The sequence below is a fragment of the Charadrius vociferus genome, unplaced genomic scaffold, assembly GCF_000708025.1.
Source record: "Charadrius vociferus isolate BGI_N301 unplaced genomic scaffold, ASM70802v2 scaffold746, whole genome shotgun sequence".
Lineage (NCBI taxonomy): Eukaryota > Metazoa > Chordata > Aves > Charadriiformes > Charadriidae > Charadrius > Charadrius vociferus.
The window spans coordinates 108,918-114,255 of NW_009648658.1; the positions used below are offsets into that span (position 1 = coordinate 108,918).

The 5,338-nt window shown below is 48.2% G+C and overlaps 7 non-coding genes across 7 annotated transcripts; 6 read left to right on the top strand and 1 right to left on the bottom strand.

Moving 5' to 3' along the window:
- Positions 1-21: 21 nt before the first annotated feature.
- TRNAK-CUU lies at positions 22-94 on the bottom strand. Its single transcript has one exon. It is a non-coding gene; the product is annotated as a tRNA-Lys (tRNA).
- Positions 95-407: 313 nt separating this feature from the next.
- Positions 408-480, top strand: TRNAV-CAC. The gene has a single exon. It is a non-coding gene; the product is annotated as a tRNA-Val (tRNA).
- A 665-nt stretch (positions 481-1,145) lies between these two features.
- Positions 1,146-1,217, top strand: TRNAE-UUC. The gene has a single exon. It is a non-coding gene; the product is annotated as a tRNA-Glu (tRNA).
- Positions 1,218-1,491: 274 nt separating this feature from the next.
- TRNAV-AAC lies at positions 1,492-1,564 on the top strand. The gene has a single exon. It is a non-coding gene; the product is annotated as a tRNA-Val (tRNA).
- A 694-nt stretch (positions 1,565-2,258) lies between these two features.
- Positions 2,259-2,331, top strand: TRNAV-CAC. Its single transcript has one exon. It is a non-coding gene; the product is annotated as a tRNA-Val (tRNA).
- A 533-nt stretch (positions 2,332-2,864) lies between these two features.
- On the top strand, positions 2,865-2,937 carry TRNAV-AAC. The gene has a single exon. It is a non-coding gene; the product is annotated as a tRNA-Val (tRNA).
- Positions 2,938-5,188: 2,251 nt separating this feature from the next.
- On the top strand, positions 5,189-5,260 carry TRNAE-CUC. The gene has a single exon. It is a non-coding gene; the product is annotated as a tRNA-Glu (tRNA).
- The last annotated feature ends 78 nt before the right edge of the window (positions 5,261-5,338 follow it).

Sequence of the window (5,338 nt, forward strand, 5' to 3'; positions counted from 1 at the left end):
GGGGGGGGAGCAAAACCAAACCGCCCAACGTGGGGCTCGAACCCACGACCCTGAGATTAAGAGTCTCATGCTCTACCGACTGAGCTAGCCGGGCTCTGCTTTAGTCCCTTTCTATCCTCACTTTGCTGTAGGATTTTGGGTGGTTTCAGTCCTTCTGGGGAAATTGGGGTGAAACACCCCGGTAGAGAGATTAAATATGCAAATTTATGCAAATTTAACGCAGGTTTCCCCTCCTGCAATTAAGACCCAGCCGCTTCCCCCCTTCGGCTTAATTATGGCGGCGGCAGCAGGGAGGAGGAATGTTGTGTGAATTCGGTGGAAAAAAGCTCATTTTTGGGGTGTTTTGAGGGTTTTTTTTGGTGCGGAGGTGGGGAGGGCGGGGGGAGCTTTTAAAGGGGCCGCGGCGGGTTTCTGTAGTGTAGTGGTTGTCACGTTCGCCTCACACGCGAAAGGTCCCCGGTTCGAAACCGGGCAGAAACAGTCCCGAAATATTTTAATTTTTTTTTTTCCTCCTTTTTATGAATTTTCTGGCTCAATATTCCTCCGAATAGCTGGAATGGCAGCGCACGCCAACAAAACAAAACAAAACAAGCTGTATGTATAGCACAAGTTGTAGAAGGGGATTTATTTTATTTATTAAAGTCTTCCCTGGGGACACAGTGACACCATATAAACATGGTCATAAATTCAATCCCATCACAGCACAGGGATATTTTCCCTCACAGAAACAGCTTTAATCTCCCACGGATTTGGAACCGCGCGTTATTTTCAGGCAGCAGGGATGGGAAAGAATTTAGAAATTGGACTGAATTCTTTTTTTTTTTTTAGAAAAGTTTAACGTTTATTTCCCTGACCGGGAATCGAACCCGGGCCGCGGCGGGGAAAGCGCCGAATCCTAGCCGAATCCTAGCCACTAGACCACCAGGGAGCTGATGTTTGCCTAAATTTTACCAATCTCACCTCTTATCTCTGAATATTTTGAAGCCCCCCCCAAAAGCTGCCACCTCCCACCGGCCCGGCAGGAGCTGCTTTGCTCTGGCCGTAAAATTAACCCAGAAAAAGCAAAATTAATTAAAAATAACAAAATTAATCTTAAAAAAACCCCTAAATTAATAAAAAACTTTTGTTTTCATGGAAATCAGCTCTCCCTGGTGGTCTAGTGGCTAGGATCCGGCGCTTTCACCGCCGTGGCCCGGGTTCGATTCCCGGTCAGGGAAAGTTTGGCCATAAAAAAGGCAAATTTTGTTAAAATTTATTATTTTTATCTCCTCGGGGGTCCCGCGGGAATTCTCTGCACGTCGGTGTTGGGCCATGTCCCCCCAAAACTCCTCTTCTTCCTCTTCCCCCCTTTCGGCTACAAAAATGGACATTTTCTAGTGCAAACAGCCAATTTAAGGGGAATTTCGGTAGAAAAGGGGCTGGGAAAAAGGTGGGGGAGGAGACCAGGGTCCACCTTGTCACGATGGGGTCACCCCACGAATCCCACATCACGTTTCTGTAGTGTAGTGGTTATCACATTCGCCTAACACGCGAAAGGTCCCTGGTTCGAAACCAGGCAGAAACAGCTCATTTTGGGGAGGTTTTAAAGCATTTTGATTTTTTTTTTTTTTTCACTTGTTCACGCCCTTCAGCAAAACGTTGCTTCCGCACACAGAGCAGCAGCGCTGGAAATCAAAAGGCGAAGAGAGGGAAACTTTAATTTTCGATATGTTGCACACCTGAAATATACAACTTTATGGATAATATGTGTATGAATGCTTTGATTCTTGCAAAAAAAAAATTAATATTCAGAAATTGAATGCAGACTTTTTCTTTACTTTTGGGGTTTATCGTGGAGGAACCCAACCTAAAACCAAATTAGGTTAAATGCCTGCTTGGAGCATAAAGGCGTTCTCTCTGGACGGGGTGACAGAAGTAACTGATTTGGGGTTTTTTGGTGTTTCCCGGCAAAATAAGAGCTGTTTCTGCCAGGTTTTGAGCCTCGGTCATTTGTTTTTTGGTGTGTGAGGTCAATGTGCCATCAAGTGCGCAAACCCTTCGCGGGCAGCGGGGCAGCTCCACGCGTCGGGGGTGACGCTCAGCAAACTGCCGAGAGGAGAGAATGGGCTAAAACCGAGTGGTTTTGGGGTTTGGGTTGGGGGGAGCAAGGTGGGAGCGGGGTGCAATTCCCAGAGGGGTTTGGGGCGCAGGGGAGCACCCACTGAGGGAAATGGGGTTCATCCTATTGCAGATATGGGGCAAACCCCCAAATTCACCCTGTTTCTGTAGTGTAGTGGTTATCACGTTCGCCTCACACGCGAAAGGTCCCCGGTTCGAAACCGGGCAGAAACATCACTTTTAGAGCTTTTGCTCCTTTCTTGCAGATATTAAAGGGGTTGGGTCATTCTGGGTGGGGATGAGGACATTGGAGTGTCTTTGGCCAACTGAAGAAGGTGAGGCCAACTGAAGAAGGTGACCTTGGTCATGTCCCTCGCAAAGCGATGGCTGGAGATTCCCACTCCTTTTAGGGGTACCACTGGGGAAGGGGTCTTCTTCATGCTGCATTTTTTCCCTTAAAAACCAGTTTTAAATTGGGGAATTCGCTCTGGCTGTCAAAAGTAGCACGTTTTGGGGTTTCCATCGCTTTGAGCACCCTCAAGAGACCGCGAAGAAGTGTGGCCTGGGCGGGTGTTGGCAAAGGGGAAGCGATATGATTTTGTGGTTGGTGCTTTTGGAAGATGAGGGGTGGGGGGAAAGAAGCAGAAAGAGGAGATAAGAAAAAGGCAAGCGGATGTGGAGAGAATCAGTGAGGATGGGGAAAATGCGGTGAAACAACATTTATTCTGAATTCCCACAGATATGACCCCCCGGAGAGAATTTTTCAGGTTTCTGTAGTGTAGTGGTTATCACGTTCGCCTAACACGCGAAAGGTCCCTGGTTCGAAACCAGGCAGAAACATAGTTTTTAAGGGTTTTTTTCCCCCCCCCTCTTTGTCTTTTCCCACCACTTTCTGCAATGTGCTTATAACAAGATACATGTGGGCTCTTGGAAACGCAATGTAGCGGGGTTTTTGGGGGGGAGGTTTTGAACCTGTGGCCAGCGGAGGGGGTGGGATGACCGCATCATCCCGGCACTTCCTTTACATCCATAATTTTTGGCTTTCCACGGGGATAGAGAGGAATAACTTGCATGTACATCCTGCTGCTTCATCAGATCTCATCTTTTTCCATCACCAGCCTAATTCTGGGTAAAGAAGACTCCGTCCTGTCACGTCCTGACCTCCCACAGAGGGATGCTGCCGTGTCCATGGGGACCATCACCCCTTCTTCCTCATGTGGAAAGACCAACTGAGGGCACTGATGAGCACTGACGGCCCCACCTGCGACCCCCCACCCCCTGCCCATGGCCCAGAGGCTCTATTTAAGCTCAGTCCCGGAGCCTTCAGCCCTTTTGTGAGCTGCCTTGGAGGAGGATCCATGGGTGGTCATGGATCCTGTTGATCCACTCAACTTGCCTTCATCCCTGCCCACGGACTTCCCTGCTGCCCTCACTCAGGTACCCCGGGACAGACCTTGGATTAAGAGCCCAGGGTGGGAATTATCCCTTTATATGCCAAGAGGGGAGAGTTTTTCTGCTGCACAGTGGTGAACAACTTGGTTCTGTCCCCGCATGACGCTGGTTGTGTTCCTGGGGTGCTGTTATTTCTTTCACTTAAGTATCACCTAAATATTTCTCGGCTCTTCCTCTTGCACCTTTGGTCTCCCAGGATGAGTTTTTTTCCCATCCTCATCTCCTAGCTCAGCTCCGTTCCTGCCCGTTGCACCCAAAGAAGACGATTCTGCCACGCTCAAAACCAAGCAATGAGTTTGTTCCCTTCCCCCCTCCCAACACGTTTTGCATTCATTCATCCCATAAAAGAGCTGAAAAAAAAAAAAAAAAGAAAGAAAGAAAAAGAAAAGAGGAGAGCAAGGGAAAGGACAATAAGTCTAAAAAGCAGAGAACATTACAACAGCCGAGTGGAAACAAATGAGATATTATAGCCGGGATGCAGTCACAGGACTATGTGTAAGTCTGTCACAGCTAAACACCAATAGCTTCTAGTGAAATTAGTTCTGTGTGCTACTTTAGTAAAAGTATAAAGAAGCATATTCAAAAGCCAACAAGCACAAAGAAAACATAGTCATGACGATTCACAATAGTGAATTCTGTACTGAATGTGCGAACAGGACAAGAGTTAGGCAAAATACAAGCAGCCTCCCTTTGCCTGGGATCTTTGTAGTGACACAAGCCAAGCAATCTAAACAGAAAATGTCTGTCCGTGCTAGGAGGAGGGGAAGAAATAAAACCCCACAAAAACAGAAACTGCTTTCCTCATGGAAGAATGGTAACTTCGGACAACATTTGGCACCACAAGTTCAAAGGGCTATTTATTCCTGCTTCTGGGTGGAATTATTTGTTCTTGGGACGTGACCTAGAATAGCAGCCGAAATCTCAGGCTCCACATTCAATTAACTCTCTGGAGCACAACCCACTGCCGTTAAATCTGGGTTTTCCCCTCTTTGCTGCACGTCCGCTGACCTACATCGCGTGGAGCTTTTGTTAAAGCCTCTCCGGCTCTTCGTTTTCCCGTTCTTCCAGAAATTCAGACGTAAAGAGCCTGGCGGGGGAAACCGCAGCACTTTTTCTGCTGACGCTGTTTTCATCCTCCTCATCCTCCTCCGGTCCACATTCCCTTCGCAGACACAATGCGCCGATATAACGTTAGCATTTCACCTTTATATCACACCCGAGAAACGGAGGAACCTGTGGCTTTTGGGGTGTTTTCCACCCAGTTGAATGCGCTGGGATGAAGCCAGCAGCTGGAACGTTGGGAAGACCTTCCAGTTGCGATGGGAGCGGGCAGAACCCCTGCGTGTTTGGGGACAGGGCTGGGGGGCAGGGAAAAAGCCTTTTGGAGGCTGCAAGACCTTCCTGGGGTAACTTCTGGACTCCTAGGTGTCGGAGAAGCCACCGAGAAGGACCCACTGCTGGATGGCGGCAGAAGATAAACCAGAGGATGTGTTGGCTTGGGAGGATTTTAGCGTTGAGCTGATAAAGGAAGGAGGAGGAAAACACGTTGGGGTGCTCCTGTGCATAGAGTGGACCCCAATTTTTTGTGCCCTCCCCTATATCTGGTGTTACGAGCCGGGAAAAAGTTCATTATAGCACCTCCCTGGTGGTCTAGTGGTTAGGATTCGGCGCTCTCACCGCCGCGGCCCGGGTTCGATTCCCGGTCAGGGAAGAAAGTTTTCTTTGTGGTGTTTTTTTTTTTTTTTTTTTTTTTTTTGATTTTTATTTAAATTGGCGGAACTCAGCCGCT